The sequence below is a fragment of the Pan paniscus genome, chromosome 19, assembly GCF_029289425.2.
Source record: "Pan paniscus chromosome 19, NHGRI_mPanPan1-v2.0_pri, whole genome shotgun sequence".
Taxonomy (NCBI): domain Eukaryota; kingdom Metazoa; phylum Chordata; class Mammalia; order Primates; family Hominidae; genus Pan; species Pan paniscus.
In genome coordinates, this window is record NC_073268.2 from 96012451 (window position 1) to 96034974 (window position 22524).

General features: G+C 45.1%; 1 protein-coding gene across 9 annotated transcripts in view; it reads right to left on the bottom strand.

Annotated features, from left to right (window-relative positions):
- Nucleotides 1–22524, bottom strand: part of TBC1D16 (TBC1 domain family member 16) — a 100938-nt gene that overhangs the window by 18016 nt on the left and 60398 nt on the right. The gene's annotated exons all lie outside the window — the stretch shown is intronic.

Sequence of the window (22524 nt, forward strand, 5' to 3'; positions counted from 1 at the left end):
TTTACTAAAAGTAGCTGTTTTGTGATGATTTTAGATAGCATGGGGCTTCCGCGTGGTTTAAACCAGCTCACTGTATTCCTGAAAAGTACTGGTTCAGTTTATGCTTTTGGTTAGGAAACATTTGGGTTCTCAGTACTATTAATAACATCATCAGCATTTATTAAAACACTGACTATGGGCCTGGCCCTGAGCTAATGCTTCTCAGGTGCTTTTATTGCAATTAATCTTCACAAAAATCCTCTGAAATGAATAGTGGTATTACCCCATTGTAAAGAAGAGGCAACTGGGGCCCAGAGAGGTTAAGTAATTTGCCCAAGGTCACACAGCTGGCAAGTGGTAGAGCTGAGATTAGAACCCAAGCTTTGTGGCCCATGTTCTCACCAGCATACTGTGCAGCTGTCTGCAGTTCAGCAGTACAACCCCATTTATTCTGTTATTTTTTATGAGTTTGTTACATTCCAAATTGCAAAATATCTTATTATATGGATTCAGCCACCTCACAGGTTAAATCCTGTCTCTTGAGATTTTTTCTTTTTTCTTTTTTTTTTCTTTTTTTGAGACGGAGTCTCACTCTGTCACCCAGGCTGGAGTGCAGTGTGTGATCTCGGCTCACTGCCACTTCTGCCTTCCGGGTTCAAGCGATTCTCCTGCCTCAGCCTCCTGAGTAGCTGAGATTACAGACGTCCACCACCATGACCAGCTAATTCTATATATTTAGTAGAGACGAGGTTTCACCATGTTGACCAGGCTAGTCTTGACCTCCTGACCTCAGGTGATCCACCCGCCTCAGCCTCCAAAAGTGTTGGGATTACAACAGGCGTGAGCCATCGCGCCTGACACTCTCTTGAGATTTAATGTCTAGCAAATGTCTGCTAAAATAAAACCGGAGTACAGGCAAGACTCAGCTCTGGACCCCAACTGCAGCACCCCACAGAGACTCAGCCGCATTCACCGCACCTGCCTTCCCGTTTGAGCTCAGAACATAAAGTGTTAGAGGCAATCAATCCAGAGGCACTTCCTCCTCCAAGAAGCACCAGGTCTAAGTAAATAAAGCTCCTTTGGAGGGTTCCAGCACAATCCCTCCCCACTGGGAACTTCACACAGAGAAACCTGACTGGCCTTTCTAGAGCCCTCTACTGCGTCAGGCACAGCCCTGGGCCTGGTGAGTGGCAGGTGGCCTTTCTTCCCCACCTGCCTAAGGAAGTCAGCCGAACAGGTCCTCCCACTGCTGGGGCCCCTGGGCTCTCAAGGAAACTGAGTCAGGTAAAACTAGATCAGAGATGGGCATGTGGGGCCATCACCTGAACTGCCGTGGCTGCGCCGCGGACGGGCCCAGAAGACCAAGGGCTCCTGACATCTTCCCAAGTGGACCCTGCGGGAGCTGTGCTTCGGAATCGTTGCTCACAACACAGGGCAGGTCTCGAGTCTGAGGCCCCACCGCACCCATGGGTGCCCCCTTCTGTCATCTGCTCATTGAACCGCGGGGCTGCTGTGACTGTGAGAGCTGCTGCCCCGTGTGCTGCCTGCTGGCCCGGCCCACCCAGTGGGGCCATCAGAGGGTGGTATCCTTTCCCGCCTCCTCCCCCAGCCTTCTTACCACACCCAACAGCAGAATCCCCCAAACCTGCTTGTCCCTCCCAGCACACTGTGGCCCACTCACCCTACAGGGCAGGCCAAGGTTTCCAGAAACCAGACAGAACACAGAGACTCGCTTTGGCAGTCACGGGTGGAGGGCCCCCTCCCTGCTGCTGTGGCCACAGAAGACTGGTCCCCTGGAGGGCCGGAGCCGATTTCAAACCAGGCAAGAGTCCAGGACACAGGGGCCACCACACACCTCCCCCAGCAACGTGCCTCCAGGCAGGAGTTGGCTTAAACCCTCTCGCAACCCCTTAGGGGCACATTATTTGCATTAATTAATGGATTGATTCATTAATTCAAGATACTGTGCTTGGGACCTACAGCTGGGGTTCCATAAGCTCAAACTAGAGTGAAGGTGATGGAGACCTCAGTTCGCTTTCATTGGGGTACGTCTGGCAGGTACCCCAGGCCCTGTGTGGTCATGGAGGACGGGGTCTGGTGCCCCTCGAGGCCGGCTGCTGTGGGGTGGGGGTTGCATCGTGTCTCTTCATCTTCAGCTCCCAGCCCTGGCTTGGCGCAGAACACACCGACATTTAATACTCATGCCTGAAGTGAAAATGTAAAGTGTCTGGGAATTTTGAAGTCACAGAAAAAAATGTTTAAAGAAAATAAACTACAGGGAAAACGAAATATGTACAGTGTTTTATTTTTGCTTATCTTTCTACACACGTAAAGCAATTTAGTTTTAAGAATATTCATATATGCTGCAAATAATTTAGCTTGTTCATAAAATTATGTGATGCATTGGAACGAAAAGGATGGGTTTTGCAGGCGATAACTCCCAAGATGCTATTACATTAGAAAGATCTCACACATAAAACTAGAAGACGCTAAACTTTAAGAAATGTAGCAGTTCTTCATTTCTATCATTTTCTGAAGATCACCCAAATGTAAAAGCAGTAATGAAAAACAGTCAGCACTATCACTGGAAAACAAACACAAACACTGGGTTCTCCCTCCACCACAGTAAACTATGCCACGTCAGATACAGAGATAGAGATTTAAAATGGCCTCAAATTCTTCACGGCTCATCTTATCAAGGATAGCACCTGTCTCTCCACCCCTGAATCTAGGTGGGCCTTTTTTGACCAATAGAATGTGGCAAACATGGTGTTAGGTGAGTTCTGGGGCCTAGGCAGCCCCTCACACTTCCTCTTGGCACAGCGCAGGCGAGACAGACAGACGAGAGCTCATGAGAGAGACATGCAACTGGCAGTCAGCACCAGAGCCCCGACACCTGTCAATGGAGGCCGTTCCAGACCCTCCGCCCACCCAAGCCTCCTGGTGGCTGCAGCGACCTGAGTGAACTCCAGGGAGCCCAGCAGAACAGCCTGTCCCAGCCCAGCCCAAACCAAAGGTCTGTGGGCAAAGAAGCGGTTTTTTGTTTGTTTGTTTGTTTTTTAAAGACAAGGTCTCCCTCTATCCCCCTGGCTGAAGTGCGGTGGTGCAAACACAACTCACTGTAGCCTCAGCCTCCGGGGCTCAAGCGATCCTCCAGCCTCAGTCTCCCAAGTAGCTGGGACTACAGGCACTCACCACCACATTTGGCTAATTTTTGTATTTTTTATAGAAATGGGGTTTTGCCATGTTGCCCAGGCTGGTCTCAAACTCCTGAGCTCAAGCGATCTGTCTGCCTTGGCCTCCCAAAGTGCTGGGACTACAGGCGTGAGCCACCACGCCGGGCCCGGTGGTCGCTTTAAGTTGCTGAGTTTGAGGGCGGTTTGTTTCACAGCAACGGATCACTGACACACGCAGGACAAGCCAGCTCTCAGAAAAAGCTTGAAGGGGAGGAAGAAACCTTCAAACATATTGAGCTGTGGTTCTCAAGGTTACCAGGGCCAGATTTTAGCATTATTTAAAATACCTAAACTGCTAAATTTCCTCTTGCTTTTCTTCATCCTGAGCCTTTTAAGTTTGCTGAAAAAAGTCGATGAGAACCCAGCTGTAAGTCCCAAGCACAGTGTCCTGAAATAATGAATCAATCCATTAATTAATGCAAATAATTTGCCCCTAAGGGGTTGTGAGAGGGTTTAAGCCAACTTCTGCCTGGAGGCACGTTACTGGGGGAGGTGTGCGGTGGCTCCTGGGTCCAGGACTCTTGCCTAGGTAGAAACTGGCGCTGGCCCTCCAGGGGACCAGTTTTCTGTGGCCACAGCAGCAGGGAGGAGGCCTTCCACCTGTGACTGCCAAAGCGAGTCTCTGTGTTCTGTCTGGTTTCTGGAAACCTTGCCCTGCCCTGTAGGGTGGGTGGGACACAGTATGCTGGGAGGGATGTGTAGGTATCGGAGGAGTGAGCAGGGGGTGCTCGGTGTGCTGGGTTGGGAGAGGAGGCTGTGATGGGAGAGGAGGCTGGAAAGAATGACACCCTTTGGTGGTCCCCCATAATTGCCAAAACCTGGAAGCCACCAAGATGTCCTTTGGTAGTGAATGGATAAATAAGTTTAAATAACTGTGGTGCAGCCAGACAAGGGAATATATTACTCATCATTAAAAAGAAATGAGCTGTCGAGCTGTGGAACAACACGGAGGGACCTTCAGTGCGTCTTACGAAGGGGTTTACTAAGTGAAGGGACCCACTGTGACAAGGCTGCACCCTGTGGGATTCCAATTCTAGGACACTCTGGAAAAGGCAAAACCATGGAGACAGTGACAAGACCAGTGGTTGCCAGGAGCTGGCGGGGAGGTAGGAAGGTGAAGCACGGGGAACTTTTAGGGCAGTGACACACCGACATGACACCAGAGTGGTCACGGTGACATGTGTCTTTATACATTTGTCCAGACCCATAGGATGTACAAGACCGAGTGTGAATGCCGACAAACTATGGACTCTGGGTGACAATGACGTGTGGGCTCGTGAGTTGTAACACGTGTCCCACTCTGGTGGGGAGGCTGTGCATGTGGTGGGGGAGGGGGTGGATGAGAATTCTCTGTACCCTTCACTCAGTTTTGCTGTGAAACTAAAACAGCTCCAAAAAATAAAATCTATTAAAAAAAAAACCAACAAAACAAATGAATAGCCAAAGAAACTGGGACATATATATGATAAAGATTAACATCTTTAGTATGTAAAAAAGTATGTAAATTAGAAAGAAAAATATAAATGCCCAACAGAAAACTGGCAAAAGGAAAATAAAAAATTTAGTAGAGAATAAATACAAATAATGAATAAAATTTCCAGGCCAAGGGTAATGAAATAAACGGAAATAGAAACGGGATAACATGGTGGGGGGATGGTTTATGAAATTGGCATCAATTAACAAATTATAAAATCTAGTGTGGTAAAGGATTTGGGGAAACAGACATTCTCATTCAGCTCAGGGGGAGAAAGAATATAAACTAACCAATTTTTTTTTTTTTTTGAGATGGAGTTTTTTGCTCTTGTTGCCCAGGCTGAAATGCAATGGCAAGATCTCGGCTCACTGCAACCTCTGCCTCCCGGGTTCAAGCGATTCTCCTGCCTCAGCCTCCCGAGTAGCTGGGATTATAGGCGCCTGCCACCATGCCTGGCTAATTTTTGTATTTTTAGTAGAGATGGGGTTTCGCCATGTTGGCCAGTCTCGTCTGGAACTCCTGACCTCGTGATCCGCCTGCCTCAGTCTCCCAAAGTGCTGGGATCACAGGCGTGAGCCACCGCGCCCGGCCCTGACCAAATATTTCTGAATGGCAATTTGGAAACAAGATGCCAAAGGCTTAAAAATGTTTATACATTTTGACTTTTCACTTCCATTCCTAGGAATGAATCCTAAGGACATAGCCAGAGGTGCCCACAATAAAGGCATACATGCATAGATGCAGAAAAGCATTCGACAAAAATCCAATGCTCATTTATGACAAACCTGTCTACAAACTAGGAATGGAAGAGAAGCTCCTCAAGCTGATAAAGGCACCCACAGATATTCCACCGTTAGCGTCATACTGAATGGTAAAAGATGGAATTGTTTTTCCCCAAGAGCAGGAACAAGGTAAGAATGCCTCTGCTCCCACCACTTCTAGTCCATGCTCTCACAGAGGCCCTGGCCTCTGCATCAGGCAAGAAAAGGAAATAAAAGGCATAAAGACTGGAAAAGAAGGAACAGAACTGCCCCTATTTTCAGTTGATACAACTGTTCATCTGAAAAACCTCATGGAATTTATAAAACAATCTTTAGAACTAATAACTGGATTTCATAAAACTGCAGGATAAAAGGTTAATAGAGAAAAATTAATTGTATTCTTAAACAGTAACAATGCGCAATTGGAACATGAAATAAATAAAACATTAAATTTATAGTAGCAAAAAAATCCCCACATAAAATACTTCGGAATAAGCCTGACAAAAGACATTCAAGAACGTCATACTGAAAAACACAAAAATTGCTGAGATAAGTCAAATAGGATCTTAAGAAATGCAGAAATGCACCATGTCCATGGAATAAAACCATCAACTTGGTTAAGATGACAATCTTGCCAAACTGATCTACAGATTCAACACAAGCCCGATCAAAATTCCAACAGGAATTTTTAGTGAAAATTGATAAGTTGACCCTAAAATTTGGAGCTAGTATAACCAGAGCGACTACAAAAAAGAAGAACAAAGTTGGAGGATGCATCTGACTTTGAGACCCACATAGCTATCATCAAGAAAGTTTGGTATTGGTGAAAAGATAACTATGGTGAAATAGGCAAATAATCAATGGAACATAACAGAGTCCAAAAATATCAATTGATTATTTATAAAAGTGCAAAGACAATTCAGTGGAGAAAGGATGGCTTTTCAATAAACGTTACCGGATCAACAGGATATCTGCATGAAAAAAATTAACATCAACTCTTTTCTCCCCATCACTCCCCCAGATTAACTCAAAACGGATCACGGACCTAGATGTGAAACCTTAACTAGGAAACTTCCAGAAGAATCCATAAGAGAAAACCTGTGTAACCTTAGAATAGGCCCAGGTTTCTTAGATAGAACACAAAAAATACAAACTGTAAAAGAAATAATAAATTGGAAAATTAAAGACTTTTTTTCATCAAAATACTCCATTAAAGGAAACAAAAATGCAAGTCACAGACTGGGAGAAAATATTCACAAAACATATAGTCAACAAAAAACTTGTATCCAGAGTATGTACAAGAAACTGTTAAAATGAAATACTATTGTTACACAAAGGTTTCTTACACCAGACACCAACATATGACCATAAGTGAAAAAAAAAATAATTAATCTTCATTAAAATGAAAACCTTCTACTCTTTAAGAGATATTGTTAAGAAAATGAAAAGATAAGCCACAGACTGGGAAAAAGATATTTGCCAAATGCTTATATGATAAAGGGCTTATCATATGAATCAGTAATATGCTTTAAATCATCATTCTATACAGAATATAGAAAAGGTCCTCAAAACAGTAATAAGAAAACACAATCCAAACATGGGCAAAAGATTTGAAAAAACATTTCACCAAAGAGGATATTCAGATGGCCAAGAAGCCTATGAAAAGATGCTCAACAGCATTCATTATTAGAGAAATGCAAATAGAAAGAAACCTCAATGCAATCTAAAGGAACATGATGTGATCCACTACACATCTACTGGAATGACTAAAAAACAAATGAATGAGGCCACGAGCAAGGCAGTTCAAGCTTGTAATCCCAGCATTTTGGGAAGCTGAGGCGGGTGGGTCACCTGAGCTCAGGAGTTCAAGACTAGCCTGGGCAACATGGCGAAATCCCGTTTCTGCTAAAAATACAAAAAATTAGTAGGCATCGCAGTGCACCCCTGTAATCCCAGCTACTCCAGAGGCTGAGGCAGGAGAATCGCTTGAACCCCGGAGGCGAGGTTGCAGTGAGCCAACATCATGCCACTGCACTTCAGCCCGAGCGACAGAGTGAGACTCTGTCTCAAAAAAACCCAAAAAACAAAAAGCCAAAAAAAAAAAAAAAAAGAAGGAATGAAACTGACACTGTGAGTGCTGGCCAGGAGGCGAGCAACAGAACTCTCCTACAATGTGACGGGAAGTCAAATGACAGAACCACTCTGGAAAACTGTTTGGCAGTGTCTTATAAAGTCACACACACCCCTACCATATGACTCAGCAATGCCCCCCAGGTGTTTACCCAAAATACATGGAAAATGTTCACACGAAATCTGTGTGTGAATGTTTATAGCAGTTTTATTCATCATTGCAGAAAACAAGAAATGACACAAATGTCTTTCAGCTGGTGAATGGCTAAACAAACAATTACATCTGAACAAGGGAATACATACGCCTCAGCAATAAAAAGGAGCAAACTGCTGATACGCATGACGATATGGAGGCATCTCAGTTGTATTATGTTAAGTGAAAGAAGCCAGACACAAAAGGCTACATGAGAAGATACTCAGCATCCTTTGTAGTCAGGAAAATGCAAATTAAAACCACAATGAGATACTCCTACTCACCTATTAGAATGGCTACAGTGGACAAGACTGATCATAGCAAGTGTTGCTGAGGACATGGAGGAACTGGAACTCTCACGGACTGCTGGTGGGAATGCAACAAGGCACAACCACTTTAGGAAAGCAGTTCAGCAATTTCTTAAAAATTAAACACATGCCTGTTTCCAGTTATTCCATTCCCAAGTATTTACCAAGAGAAATAAAAACATATGTCCACATGCAAAGACTTGCACATAAATGTGTGTAACAGCTTTATCTAAAATAGCTAAGAACTGGCTGGGCACAGTGGCTCACGCCTGTAATCCCAGCACTTTGGGAGGCCGAGGCTGGTGGATCACCTGAGGTCAGGAGTTTGAGACCAGTGTGACCAACATGGCGAAACACTGTATCTACCAAAAATACAAAAAATTAGCCAGACATGGTGGCGGGCGCCTATAATCCCAGCTACTCGGGAGGCTCAGGCAGGAGACTTGCTTGAACCCTGGAGGCAGAGGTTGCAGTGAGCCAAGATCACGAGACTGCGCTCCAGTCTAGGCAAGAAGAGCAAAACTCCATCTCAAAAAAATTAAAATAAAAATAATGAAATAAAATAGCTAAGAACTGAAAACAACCCAGGGTTTATCAACAGCCAATGCAGTAATGAATCGTGGTCTGTACATACCATGGCATACTACTCAGCTGTAACACGCAGTAGCATGGATGCATGACAAAATTATTATGCTGATTGAAAGAAGCAGGACAAAAAACAAGCACATACTGCGTGATCCCATTTACATAAAATTCTAGAAAAGGCAAACAAATCTAGAGTGATGCAAAGCAGATGCAACTTTTTTCCTTTTTCCAATTATTTTATTGTGTTAAAAAATACTTATAATCAAATTTACCATCTCAACCTTTTTTTTTTTTTTTTTTTTTTGAGACAGAGTCCTCTCACTCTGTTGGCCAGGCTAGAGTGCAGTGACAAGATCTTGGCTCCCTGCAACCTCCACCTCCCGGACTCAAGCAATTCTCCTGCCTCAGCCTCCCAAGTATCTGGGATCACAGGTACCCGCCACCACGCCTGGCTAATTTTTGTATTTTTAGTAGAGATGGGGTTTCACTATGTTGGCCAGGCTGGCCTTGAACTCCTGACCTCAGGTGATCCGCCCACCTCGCCTCCCAAAGTGCTGGGATTACAGGCGTGACCCAGCACACCCGGCCCCATCTCAACCATTTTTAAATGTACAGTTCAGGTATTAAATATATTTCTAATATTGTACAATGATCACCACCTTCCATTTCCAGAACTCTTTTCATCTTGTAAAACTAAAGCTCTATACCTATTAAACAATAGCTTCCAGGCCAGGCGCGGTGGCTCATGCCTGTAATTCCAGCACTTTGGGAGGCTGAGGTGGGCAGGTCACTTAAGGTCAGGAGTTTGTGACCAGCCTGACCAACATGATGAAATCCCATCTCTACTAAAAATACAAAAATTCATGGTGGCTCATGCCTGTAACCCCAGCACTTTGGGAGGCCGAGGTGGGCGGATCACCTGAGGTCAGGAGTTCGAGACCAGCCTGACCAATATGATGAAACCCCATCTCTACTAAAAATACAGAAATTAGCCAGGTGTGGTGGCATGAGCCTGTAATCCCAGCTGAGACAGGAGAATCGCTTGAATCCAGGAGGCAGAGGTTGCAGTGAGCCGAGATCACGCCACTGCACTCCAGCCTGGGCAACAAGAGCAAAACTCCATTTCAAAAAAAAAAAAAAAATTAGCCAGGTGTGCTGGTGGGCACCTGTAATCCCAGCTACATGGGAGGCTGAGACAGGAGAATCGCTTGAACGCGGGAGGCAGAGGTTGCAGTGAGCCGAGATCACGCCATTGCACTCCAGCCTGGGCAACAAGAGCAAAACTCCATCTCAAAAAAAAAAAAAAAAAAAATTAGCCAGGTGTGGTGGTGGGCGCCTATAATCCCAGCTACTTGGGGGAGACTGAGGCAGGAGAAGTGCTTGAACCCAGGAGTTGGAGGTTGCTGTGAGCCGAGATTGTGCCACTGCACTGCCGCCTGGGTGACAGAGTGGGACTCCATCTCAAAAAAAAAAGAAAAAAAAAAAGCCCGATAACTTCCCATTCCGCCCTCACACTCCAAGCAACATCAACTGTCTGTCTCAATGAATCTGACTACTCTTAGCACCTAATCTCAGTGAAATTATACAGTATTGTCTTTTGGGGACTGGCTTATGTCACTTAGCACAATGTCCTCCAGGTTCATCCATGCCGTAGCGTGGGTCAGAATTGCCTTCCCTTTTATGGCTGAATAATATTCCATTGTACGGATGGACCGCGTTTTGTTTATCTTTTCATCCACCAATTGACGGGTTGCTCTATGTTCTTATGTGAATAATGCTGTGAAGCCATGATGTCCAGATATCTCTGTGTCCCTGCTTTCAATTCTTTTGGGTATATACCCAGAAATGGAATTGCTGGATGATATGGTCATTCTATTTTTAATTTTTTGAGGAACTGCCATACTGTTTTCCACAGCAGCTGTACCGCCTTACATTCCCGCCAGCAATGCATAGGGATTTCAGTCTCTCCACATCCTCACCGACACTTGTTAGTTTTTATTTTTTGATAGTAGCCATCCTTATGGGTGGGAGGTCATATTTCATTGGAGTTTTGATTTTGCATTTCCCCGATGATTAATGATATTGAGTACCTTCATGTGCTTATCGGGCATTCGTGTCTCTTCTTTGGAGACACGTCTTTTCAAATCCTTTGACCATTTTTGAATTGGGTTGTTTGGGGTTTGTTTTTGTTTGTTTGGTTGTTTTTTGTGTGTTTGTTTGTTTGTTTGTTTTGGAGACAAAGTCTTGCTCTGTCATCCAGGCTGGAGTACAGTGGCATGATCTCGGCTCACAGCAACCTCTGCTTTCCAGGTTCAAGCTATTCTCCTGCCTCAGCCTCCCAAGTAGCTGGGATTACAGACATGCACCACCACGCCCAGCTAATTTTTGTATTTTTGGTAGAGACGGGCTTTCACCATGTTGGCCAGGCTGATCTCGAACTCCTGACCTCAGGTGATTTCGCCTGCCTCAGCCTCCCAAAGTGCTGGGTTACAGGCGTGAGCCACCATATCCGGCCAGTTGTTTTTTTTTGTTGTTGAGTTTTAGGAGTTCTCTATAAATCCTGGACAATTATTCCTTATTAAACGTACATGATCTGCAAATATTTTCCCGCATTCTGTGAGTGATCTTTATACTCTGCTGATAGTATATTTTGATGCGCACATTTTTAAATTTTTCATGAGGTCCAGTTTATTTTTTTTATTGCCTGTGCTATTGGTGTCATAGCCAAGAAATCATTGCCAAATTGCAGATAAGACATTGGGGGACACGAAGAAACTTCTGGGGGTGATGGATCTGTTCATTATCTTGATTGTGATGACGGCTCCATGAGTGTATATTATGTCCAAACTGATCAAATTGTGCATTTTAAACACGTGCAGTTGATTGTACAATTATACTTCAATAAACTTGTAAAAAAAACCACCAATATTCAACTCTCAGTACTATTGCTAAATTTTCAACCATAGGAGAATATTTGAATATATTGCGGCACATTCATATGATACAACACCATTAAGCACTTATAAAATATTTAATAAAAGTATGTGATGACCAGAGAAATCCTCACACTATTATGCTGAATGAGGAAAGTAGGTTGCAAAACTATATAAAAATATACTACCAATACTGCTTTATATATAATATATATTGACAGGTATTTTATACCTATGCAAGTGTAGAAGTAGAAAATAATACTAAAACTATAATGTGATCATATCTAGATGGCATGTCTATAATATACTTTCATCGCATTAAAAGAATTTTCTAAAAGGCATAATGTATCATTCTGATAATCAGAAATAATAAGCTAATTTTCTGTATTAATTTTTTTTTTGAGGCGGAGTCTTGCTCTGTCGCCCAGGCTAGAGTACAGTGGCGTGATCTTGGTGGCTCACTGCAGCCTCCGCCTCCCAGGTTCAAGCGATTCTCCTGCCTCAGCCTCCCAAGTAGCTGGGATTACAGACATGTGCCACCACGCCTGGCTAATTTTTTTGAATTTTTAGTAGAGACAGGGTTTCACCATGTTGGCCAGGCTGGTCTTGAACTCCTGACCTCAAATGATCCGCCTGCCTCGGCCTCCCAAAGTGCTGGGATTACAGGTGTGAGCCACCGCGCCTGGCCTGTACTAATTTTTAAAAAAAGAAGCCTGTGTTTCTTTTAATATTATAAAACAAAAAAATAATAATTTAGAAAAGAAAAAGATGAGGCAAAATAACCAATTATCGTCATGGCTACCATTTATTGGAGCTTCCTGTGTGCCAGGAGCTCTCCTAATTGCTTTGAAGACTTCCTTACATAAACCTTGTGGGTGAGACAGCACTCCATTTTATAGCTAAGGAGACCGAGGCCAGGAATCATGTCCCCGGGTTTCAGAATGGCCCACAGCAGGGCAGAATGGACAGCTAGGCGTGACCTATGGGAAGCTCACGTTCCTGACTCTTTTGGCATATGCCTTCCAGAGACAGCAGTCACAACAACTGGAAAAGAAGACAACACTCTAAAAACAACATCTATGAAAGAATGCCCCTGAAACTGTGTCCACTTCTCCCCTTCACCCCTGCTCCTGGCTCAGAAACTATCAACAGTCAGCTTTGTCTGCCAGTCAAGCTCCCATCCATAGATGGGCACTGAGCCCGCCCCACACATTGGCCTGGTCGCCTCTTTCCTTGTTTTCCCTTGCATGAGTTTCCTAGGGCTGCTGCAGGAAACACCACAGCGGCATGGCTTAAAGCAACACGAATGTGCTCTCTCACACTTCTGGATGCCAGAAGCCTGAAGCCAAGGTGCCAGCAGGCCACACTCCCTCTGAAAGTCTAGGAGACTCCTCCTTTGAGTCTCCCCAGCTTCGGGCAGTTCCTGGCAATCTGTGGCCTTCCGTGGCTTGCAGCTGTATCACTCCAGTCTCTGCTCCATCATCACGTGGCCTTCTTCCCTCTGTATATGGGTCTACTGTGTCTCTGTTTTCTCTTCTTAGAAGGACACCACTCACTGGATTAGAGACCACCCTAATCCAGAATGGCCTCATCTTAACTAATTGCAAAGACCCTATTTCCAAGTAAGATTGCAATCTGAGGTTCCAGGTGGACATGAATTTGAGGGAACACTCTTCAATCCAGTATACCCCTTACCATGCCCCCACTAGATCACAGGCAAACATGACAGCTCACTTCCTTTCCATACCCCAGGACCTCCTCTCCCCAGGATTTGCTTATGTGGGTCCCTCTCTCTGGTCGGCCTGCTCTGCCTCTCTCTCTCTTCTAATTCTTCCCACTCTCCAAGGCCCCGCTCAAACACTACTTCCTCCAGGTTGCTTCCCTTCAATCCCCAGGGAAGCCACTAAGCAAAGTGTCTGAAACATACAGCAGGTCCAACATATGCTAATTTCCCTTTATCCCTTGGAAAATCCTTAGAAACTTATCAGTCTTTTTTTCATGTGTTTTGCTTTTGACTTTGTACAAAAGTCATTTGTTGATACAAAAACCAGATGAAGACATTACAAGAATATAAAACTTTAGATCCATTTGAATAGACCCAAAAATCTTCAACAAAATACTAGCAAGCTGAACCCAACAACATGTAAGAAGAGTTGTACACCATGACCAAGTGCGGTTTATCTCAGGAATGCATGACTGGTTCAACATATGAAAATAGATGGATGTAAGACACTAGATTAGTAAAAGAAAAGACAGGAAACACAAGATCATCTCAACAGATGCAGAAAAACATTTGACAAATCCAACAGCATTTCAAAATAAAAACATTCACTAAACCAAAAACGGAAAGGAACTTCCTCAATCTAATAAATGTTATCTATGAAAAACCAAGAACTATAAAAAAACCCCACAAATTTAAGTGTGAAAGACTAAAAGTTTTCCCCCATATAACTGGGACAAGACAAAGATATTCACTCTCACCACTTCTAGTCAACATTGTGCTGGAAGGTCTACCTGGGAAATTAGGCAAGATAAAGAAATAAAAGGCAAAAAGATTTTAAAAATAAAATCTTTAAAAGAAATAAAATTTTAAAAAGGAAAAGGAAGAAGATTGGAAAAAAAGGAGTAAAACTATCTCTATTAACAGATGACATGATCTAGCATATAGAATATCATTAGGAATCTACACACATACACACACAGAAAACCCACTGAAACCAATAAATGAAGTCAGTAAGGTTGCATTATATAAGATCAATGTCTAAAAATTAATTGTATTTCTATACACTGGCAATGAACGACACAAAAATAAAATTAATAAAACAATTCTCTTCACAATACACGTACACACACAAGTACAAGACTTGTGTACTTAAGACTATAAAAGTTGAAACAAATTAAAGACCTAAATAATCAGAAAGGCATCCCACGTTCATGGATTGGAAGACTTAATATTGTTATGATGGCAATACTCTCCAAATTGATACACAGATTCAACACAATTCCTATCAAAATCCCAGCTACCTTTTTTGCAGATATTGACAGGTTGACCCTAAAATTCATATGGAAATACAGAGGACCCAGAATAGCCAAAACAACATTGAAAAATTAGGACTCACACTTCCTAATTTCAAAACTTAACTACAAAGCTACGGTAATCAATATGGTGTGATAATGGCATAAGGATAGACATATTGATCAATGGAATAGAATTGAGAGTCCAGAAATAAATCCACACGTTTATGGTCAATTGTTTCCAACAAGCTTGGTAAAACAATTCAATTGATAAAAGAATAATCTTTAAAAAATTTTTTTGAGACAGGGTCTCACTCTGTCACTCAGGCTACAGTGCAGTGGCGAGATCTCGGCTCACTGCAACCTCCGCCTCCTGAGTTCAAGGGATTCTCATGCCTCAGCCACCTGGGTAGCTGGGATTACAGGCGTGCGCCACCACACCCGGTTAATTTTTGTATTTTTTGGTAGAGACAGGATTTCACCATGTTGGCCAGGCTGGTCTCGAACTCCTGAGCTCAAGTGATCTGCCTGCTTCAGCCTCCCAAAGGGATTATAGGCATGCTGGGATTAGAGGCATGAGCCGCTGCACCCAACCGGGTGAAAGAATAGTCTTTTCAGCAAATGGCACATAGACAACTGGATAGCCATATACAAAGAATGAAGTCAGACCATAACCTCACACTGTCTACAACAATTAACTTAAAATGGATCAAAGACTTGAGTGTAAGAGCTAGAACTATAAATCTCTTAGAAGAAAACATAGATACTTTGATATGACACCAAAAAGACAATCAACCAAAGAAAAAAATAGATAAATCTGATTTCATAAAAATTTAAAACTCAAAGAACACTATCAAGAGAGTGAGGCCAGGCACGGTGGCTCACGCCTGTAATCCCAGCACTTTGGGAGGCCGAGGCAGGTGGATCACAAGGTCAGGAGATCAAGACCATCCTGGCTAACATGGTGAAACCCCGTCTCTACTAAAAATACAAAAAATTAGCCGGGCGTGGTGGCGGACACCTGTAGTCCCAGCTACTCGGGAGGCTGAGGCAGGAGAATGGCAGGAACCTGGGAGGCAGAGCTTGCAGTGAGCTGAGATCGCACCACTGCACTCCACAGAGCCAGACGCCATCTCAAAAAAAAAAAAAAAAAAAAAAAAGTGAAAATACAACTCATAGAATGGGAGGAAAATAGTTGCAAATCATATATCTGACAAGGGACTAGTACCCAAATATTTTTTAAAAACACTTAAGATGTAAGAATAAAAAGACAAATGCTCAATTTAAAAATGGGCAAATAATTTAAATAGACACATCTCCAGTGAGGATATAAATGGCCAATAAGCACATGAAAAATTCTCCACATCATTATTCCCTGGAGAAATGCAAATCAAGGCCGAGCGTGGTGGCTCACGCCTGTAATCCCAGTACTTTGGGAGGCCAAGGTGGGCAGGTCACCTGAGGTCAGGAGTTTGAGACCAGCCTGGCCAACATGGTGAAACCCCATCTCTCTGAAAATACAAAAATTAGCCGGGTGTGGTGGTGCACACCTATAATCCCAGCTACTCGGGAGGCTGAGGCAGGAGAATCGCTTGAACCTAGGAAGTGGAGGTTGCAGTGAGCCAACACTGCACCACTGCACTCCTGCCTGGGCAACAGAGTGAGACTCCATCTCAAAACAAACAAACAAAAAGAAATACAAGTCAAAAACAACATTGAGATACCACTCCACACCCACTGGGATGGCTATAATAAAAAAATGGGAAATAATAAGTGTTGGTGAGGAGGTCCTAGAGAAATTGGAACCCTCATTCCATGGTGATGGGAATACAAAATGGAGCAGCCAATTGTGGAAAACAGTTTGGTAGGTCCTCAAAAATTAAACACAGTGTTAACATTTGACCAAGTAATTCCACTCATAGGTAGATATCCTAGATAATAGAAAATAGGGCCGGGCACGGTGGCTCATGCCTGTAATCCCAGCACTTTGGGAGGCCGAGGCAGGTGGATCACTTGAGGTCAGGAGTTCGAGACCAGCCTGCCCAATATGGTGAAACCCCATCTCTACTAAAAATACAAAAATTAGCCAGGTGTGGTGGTGCATGCCTGTAATCCCAGCTACTTGGGAGGCCAAGGCAGGAGAATCGCTTGAACCCGAGAGGCGGAGGTTGCAGTGAGCCGAGATCACGCCATTGCACTGCAGCCTAGGCAACAGAGCAAGACTCCATCTCAAAAAAAAGAAAAGAAAAGAAAATAGATGTCTATATAAAAACATGTACACACATGTTCATAGTAGCATTATTCATCATATCCAAAAAGAGAAAAATGCCCATCAACTGATGACCAGATAAGCAAATCGTGGCATCCATACAATGGAATACTGTTCAGCTATAAATAGGAATGAAGTACCGGCCTGTTACAACAGGGATGAATCCTGAAAACACGATGCTAAGCGAAAGAAGCCAGTCACAAAAGGCCACGTGTTCTATGATTTCATTTATATGAAATATCCAGAATAGGTAAATCCATAGAGACAGACAGCAGGTTAGTGGCTGCCAGGGCTGAGGAAGGAAGGGCTGGGCTGTGACTGCTAGAGTATGATGTTTCTTTTTGGGGGGATGAAAATGTTCTGGAATCAGGTTGTGATTACACAGCTTCATGAATGTACTAACTGCCACTGCATTGTACACTTTAAAAGTGTGACTTTTATGCTATGTGAATAAAAGGTCACTATGCACCCGCTCTCTCCCGTCTGATTTATCTTGTACATCTCCCACCAAAGGGTCTTGTACAAAGCATGGCCTCAGAAAATATTTGTTCTGCAATAAAAAGTTCTGGGTGTCCCCCACCCCCTCAACCTGCAGACAACGAGACAAGGTCGCCACCTGTGTAGAGCTTCATTGTGGTGGGAAACAGGCAGCAAACGGTAAACGGGTCATGGGGTGCTCTAAGGGAATGAGCACAGGGTGGGAGGTGGAGGGGCTGGGCACGGCCACTCTAGAGAGGTGGACCTGGGGGTCCTCAGTGAAGCCTGCAGAAAGGTGAAGAGCTAGGAGAGAGCCCAGGGGAAATGCATGCCTGAAATAAGCTAAGCACATCAGAGAAAGCACCAGTCCTTGTACGAGTCCCAGTGCAAAAACAGCGCCACCCTGGAAACGGAGATTCAGCCCAGTGCAAAAACAGCGCCACCCTCTGGAAACAGAGATGCAGTTTGCTCTTGCATTGTTGAGTTTTACGTTCCTCCCAGTGTGGGAATGGAAGTGATCTCATATTGTAAATAATTTTACATTCATATACACTCCCTGTATTTTTATTTTTTATTTTTTTTGAGATGGAGTCTGTCTCTATTGCCCACGCTGGAGTGCAGTGGCGCTATCTCGGCTCACTGCAACCTCCACCTCTCGGGTTCAAGGCATTCTCCTGCCTCAGCCTCCTGAGTAGCTGGGATTACAGGCGTGCACCACCAAGCCCGGCTAATTTGTGTATTTTTAGTAGAGACGGGGTTTCACCATGTTGACCAGGCTGGTCTCAAACTCCTGGCCTCAGGTGATCCACCCACTTCGGCCTCCCAAAGTGCTGGCATTACAGGTGTGAGGCATCATGCCAGGCCCACACTCCCAGTATTTTTTAAGTTGCTTAACATTTGCAAGTGGTAAATAAATTCACGTTGTGGTTAAAATTTTTAAAAAGACTGAAGTGTGCAGAATCGGCATTGGAAGCCTGTCCCCCAGGTCATCCTGGTCTGGAAGCCCTGTCCCCCAGGTCATCCTGGTCAGCAGTTGAGTGACTCTTCTTCCAAAGTTCGTTCTGCAGGTTTACACACACTTGAAGGTATCTTCCCATGTTGCTGGTAGACACCATTTTGGAATAATGGCTCAGGGGCAATTAGAAAAGAAGAGTCTTTAATGTATTCTTCAACTTGACTCATAAAAGTAGAGTCAATCACTCTTCTCTACAACAGTCAACTTCTCTCAAGGAAGACCTCAGGAAGCTGGTGCCCGACCCACCAGGAGACACGGACCTCATAGGAGGTGAGCTGAGGATGTGGATAATTTGGACACCACTTGGACTGTGAGCTGCTGGGAGGTGTCAGACAGGAGCATCCCACGGGGTGGGGATGGGGGCTCTGGAAGGCTTCCTCTCGGAGCAGGTGGCATGGGGGCTGGCTGTGGGGGTTTTTGTGGGGAAGAAAGAGCCTGAGTGGGTGCAGGGACAAGGAAGGTCCGTGGAAGACAGGTTGGAGTGCTCTGAAAACGGCCCTGGCGTTGATTTTTAAAAAGGGTCGCTCAAAAGAACTGAAAGCAGGGACTCGAACAGGTATGTGTACCCCGTGTTCACAGCAGCATCATTCATGATGGCCAGAGGCTGAAGCAGCCCAGTGTCCATCGATGGGTGAATGGAGAAAGAAAATGTTGTCCCTGCATGCAATGGCAGGTTATTTAGCTATAAAAAGGAAGGAAATTCTTTTTTTTACCCCCCCTGAGAGGGAGTCTTGCTTTGTCACCCAGGCTGGAGCGCAGTGGCTCAATCTTGGCTCACTGCAACCTCCGCCTCCCGGGTTCAAGCGATTCTTCTGCTTCAGCCTCCTGAGTAGCTGGGATCACAGGCGTGTACTACCACACCTGGCTAATTTTTGTATTTTTAGTAGAGGCGGGGTTTCACCATGTTGGCCACGCTGGTCTCGAACTCCTGACCTCGTGGTCCACCCGCCTTGGCCTCCCAAAAAAAAAGTGCTGGGATTGCAGGTGTGAGCCACCGTGCCCTGCTAAAAAGGAAGGAGATTCTGACACAGGCTACAGCATGAATGACACCTGACATTACGCTAAGTGAAAGACGCCAGACACAGAAGGTCAAACCCTGCATGATTCCACTCCTATCAGGTCCCCAGAGCAGTCAATCTCAGAGACAGAAAGTAGAATAGAGGCTGCCAGGGGCTTGGGGGAGAGGAGATGAGGAGTTGTTTAACGGGAACAGAGTTTTGGTTGGGAAGATGAAAAAGTTCTGGAGGTGGAGAGTATGGTGATGGCTGCATAACAATGTGAATATACCCACTGCTACTCAACTGTGCACTTACAAATGATTAAGGCTGGGTGCAGTGGCTCACACCTGTAATTCTAGCACTTTGGAAGGCCGAAGGGGGGTGGATCGCCTGAGCTTAGGAGTTCGGGACCAGCCTGGGCAACATGGTGAAACCCCGTCTCTACTAAAATACAAAAAATTAGCCAGGCATGGTGGTGCCTACCTGTAATCCCAGCTGCTCAGGAGGCTGAAGCGGGAGAATCACTTGAACCTGGGAGGCAGAGGTTGCAGTGAGCCGAGATCGTCCTGCTACATTCCAGCCTGGGCAACAGAGCGAGACTTCGTCTCAAAAAACAAAAATGATTAAAATGGTAAATTTTATGTTATAGTGGTACCCCCTTATCCAAGGGAAATACAACCCAATACCCCAGTTGGTGCCTGAAACCTTGGATAGTGCCAAAACCTATAAATACGATGTTTTTCCTATACATACACACCTATGATAAAGTTTAATCTACAAATTAGGCACAGTAAGAGATGAACAACAATAATAATAAAATAGAAGTGGCTGGGCGCGGTGGCTCATGCCTGTAATCCCAGCACTTTGGGAGGCTGAGATGGGTAGGTCACTTGAGCCCAGGAGTTCAAAACCAGCCTGGGTAACACAGTGAGACCCCGTCTTTATAAAAAAAATTAAAACGAAGTCTGGGCACAGTGGCTCATGCCTGTAATCCCAGCACTTTGGAAGGCCAAGGCGGGTGGATCACAAGGTCAGGAGATCAAGACCATCCTGTCTAACATGGTGAAACCCCGTTTCTACTAAAAATACAAAAAAATTAGCCAGGCGTGGCGGCGGGCGCCTGTAGTCCCAGCTACTCAGGAGGCTGAGGCAGGAGAATGGCATGAACCCCGGAGGCGGAGCTTGCAGTGAGCCAAGATCACGCCACTGCACTCCAGCCCGGGCGACAGAGCGGGACTCTGTCTCAAAAAAAAAAAAGAAACAAAAAATTACAACAAAAAATTATCCAGGCATGGTGGTGCATGCCATCGTCCCAGCTACTTGGGAGGCTGCAGTGAGCCATGATCACACTACTGCACTCCAGCCTGGGCAACAGAGCAAGACCCTGTCTCAAACAAAAACAAAAACAAAACCCTCCCCCAAAACAATATACTGTAATAAAAGTTCATTCTTACCAGAGGTCGTAGCAACCTCAGCACAGAATTCTGTTCTTTCCTTATTCAGTTGAGAACTTCCGCCTTCTCGCTAAAAGGAAGCGCTTTATGGCTTCTCTTTGGCATATCCAAATTGTCAGCATCACTGCTCTGGTGCTGTGGGGCCATTATTCAGTCAAATAAAGGTGACTTGAACACAAGCACTGAGATCCTAGGGCAGCCGATCTGATCACCCAGACAGCTGGCAGGATGGAGGGGGAGGGTAGGAGACTTCATTACTCTACCAGAATGGCATGCAATTTAAAGCTCATGAATTGTTTATTTCTGGAATTTTCCATTTAATTTTTTTTTTCTTTTTTTTTGAGACGGAGTCTCATCTGTTGCCCAGGCTGGAGTGCAGTGGTGCAATCTCGGTTCACTGCAACTTCCGCCTCCCGGGTTCAAGCGATTCTCCTGCCTCAGCCTCCCAAGTAGCTGGGATTACAGACATACACCACCACGCCTGGCTAATTTTTGTATTTTTAGAGAGACAGGGTTTCCCCATGCTGCCCAGGCTGGTCTCGAACTCCTGACCTCAGGTGATCCACCTGCCTTGGCCTCCCCAAGTGCTGGAATTACAGGTGTGAGCCACTGTGCCCAGCCCCATTTAATACTTTTGGATTATGGTGGGCCGAGGGTAACTGAAACTGCAAAAAGCAAAGCTGCAGTGAGGGGGGACTATATGTATTTTATTGCAACTAAAAACCAAAAAACACGTGAACCATAGAGTTTCTTGGCTTCCTCCACCCTAAAACACATTCCCTTATCTTCCCTGGCTCTCCCAGGCTCTTCTCAGGCGTGGCACCCACACAGTAGGGCTAGCTAACCCTGGGGACCCAGCAAAGGCTGCACCAACTCACAGGTGGGGCTGGTAGGAGGCTCGGCTCACGCTCAGGTTTATCTTATGATGCTGAGGAGTTTGTGGAATAGGTTCAAAAACGTTGAAGGAGGGAGAAGCCTGGGCGCCTTGCTTTCAGAGTGACTTTGTGGCTACCTCCCTGTCCGATTCCTGATTTGGCCTCGGTTTTTGCCTTTGACCTGGGGTTGGGGCCACCCCTGCAGCCACTGCGCCTTCTATAGGTAAGAAGGCCCAAGGAAGAAGCCCTCTGCTCCGTCACGTCCTCGCCATGCCGTCCCCACTGCCAGTGGGCGCGACGTTACTTGCAAGGCCACAAACACCCGGAACAATCCGCCAGGCCGCGTCACTCCTCACCCTCCAGCAGGGCTTTGGATTTTTGGACAGCGAGTTCTGTTTCATTTTGTTTTGTTTTTCCCTTTGCATTTGGTGAACTCCGTGTCAGGAAAGCTAGTCTTTGGGATTCAAGGAAGAACAAAACAAACCCGATCTCCTGTAATCTACCTGGATTGGAACGCCCAGCTTTGTACAGCCTGAGCTCTGGCCGACTGGAATTTCTGCCAGGTCCTATTCACACCCTTGGCCCCAGCTGGCTGTGAGGTTTCCTGGGAACCCTTGCCTCCTACGTGGCCTACTTAAAAGGCTGCTGAGAGCCAGCCAGGTGTTCTTTAAGCCCCTGTGAAGATTCCTTGATCAGTTACACAAAAAGCTTGCTCAAAAGGATGGGACCGGGAGCAACCGCAATGCCCTCTGGAGACCCAGCTCCCGATTTCAAAGGATCCACGAGTGACAGAGGGTTGGGGGCTGGGGGGGGTCGTGCATG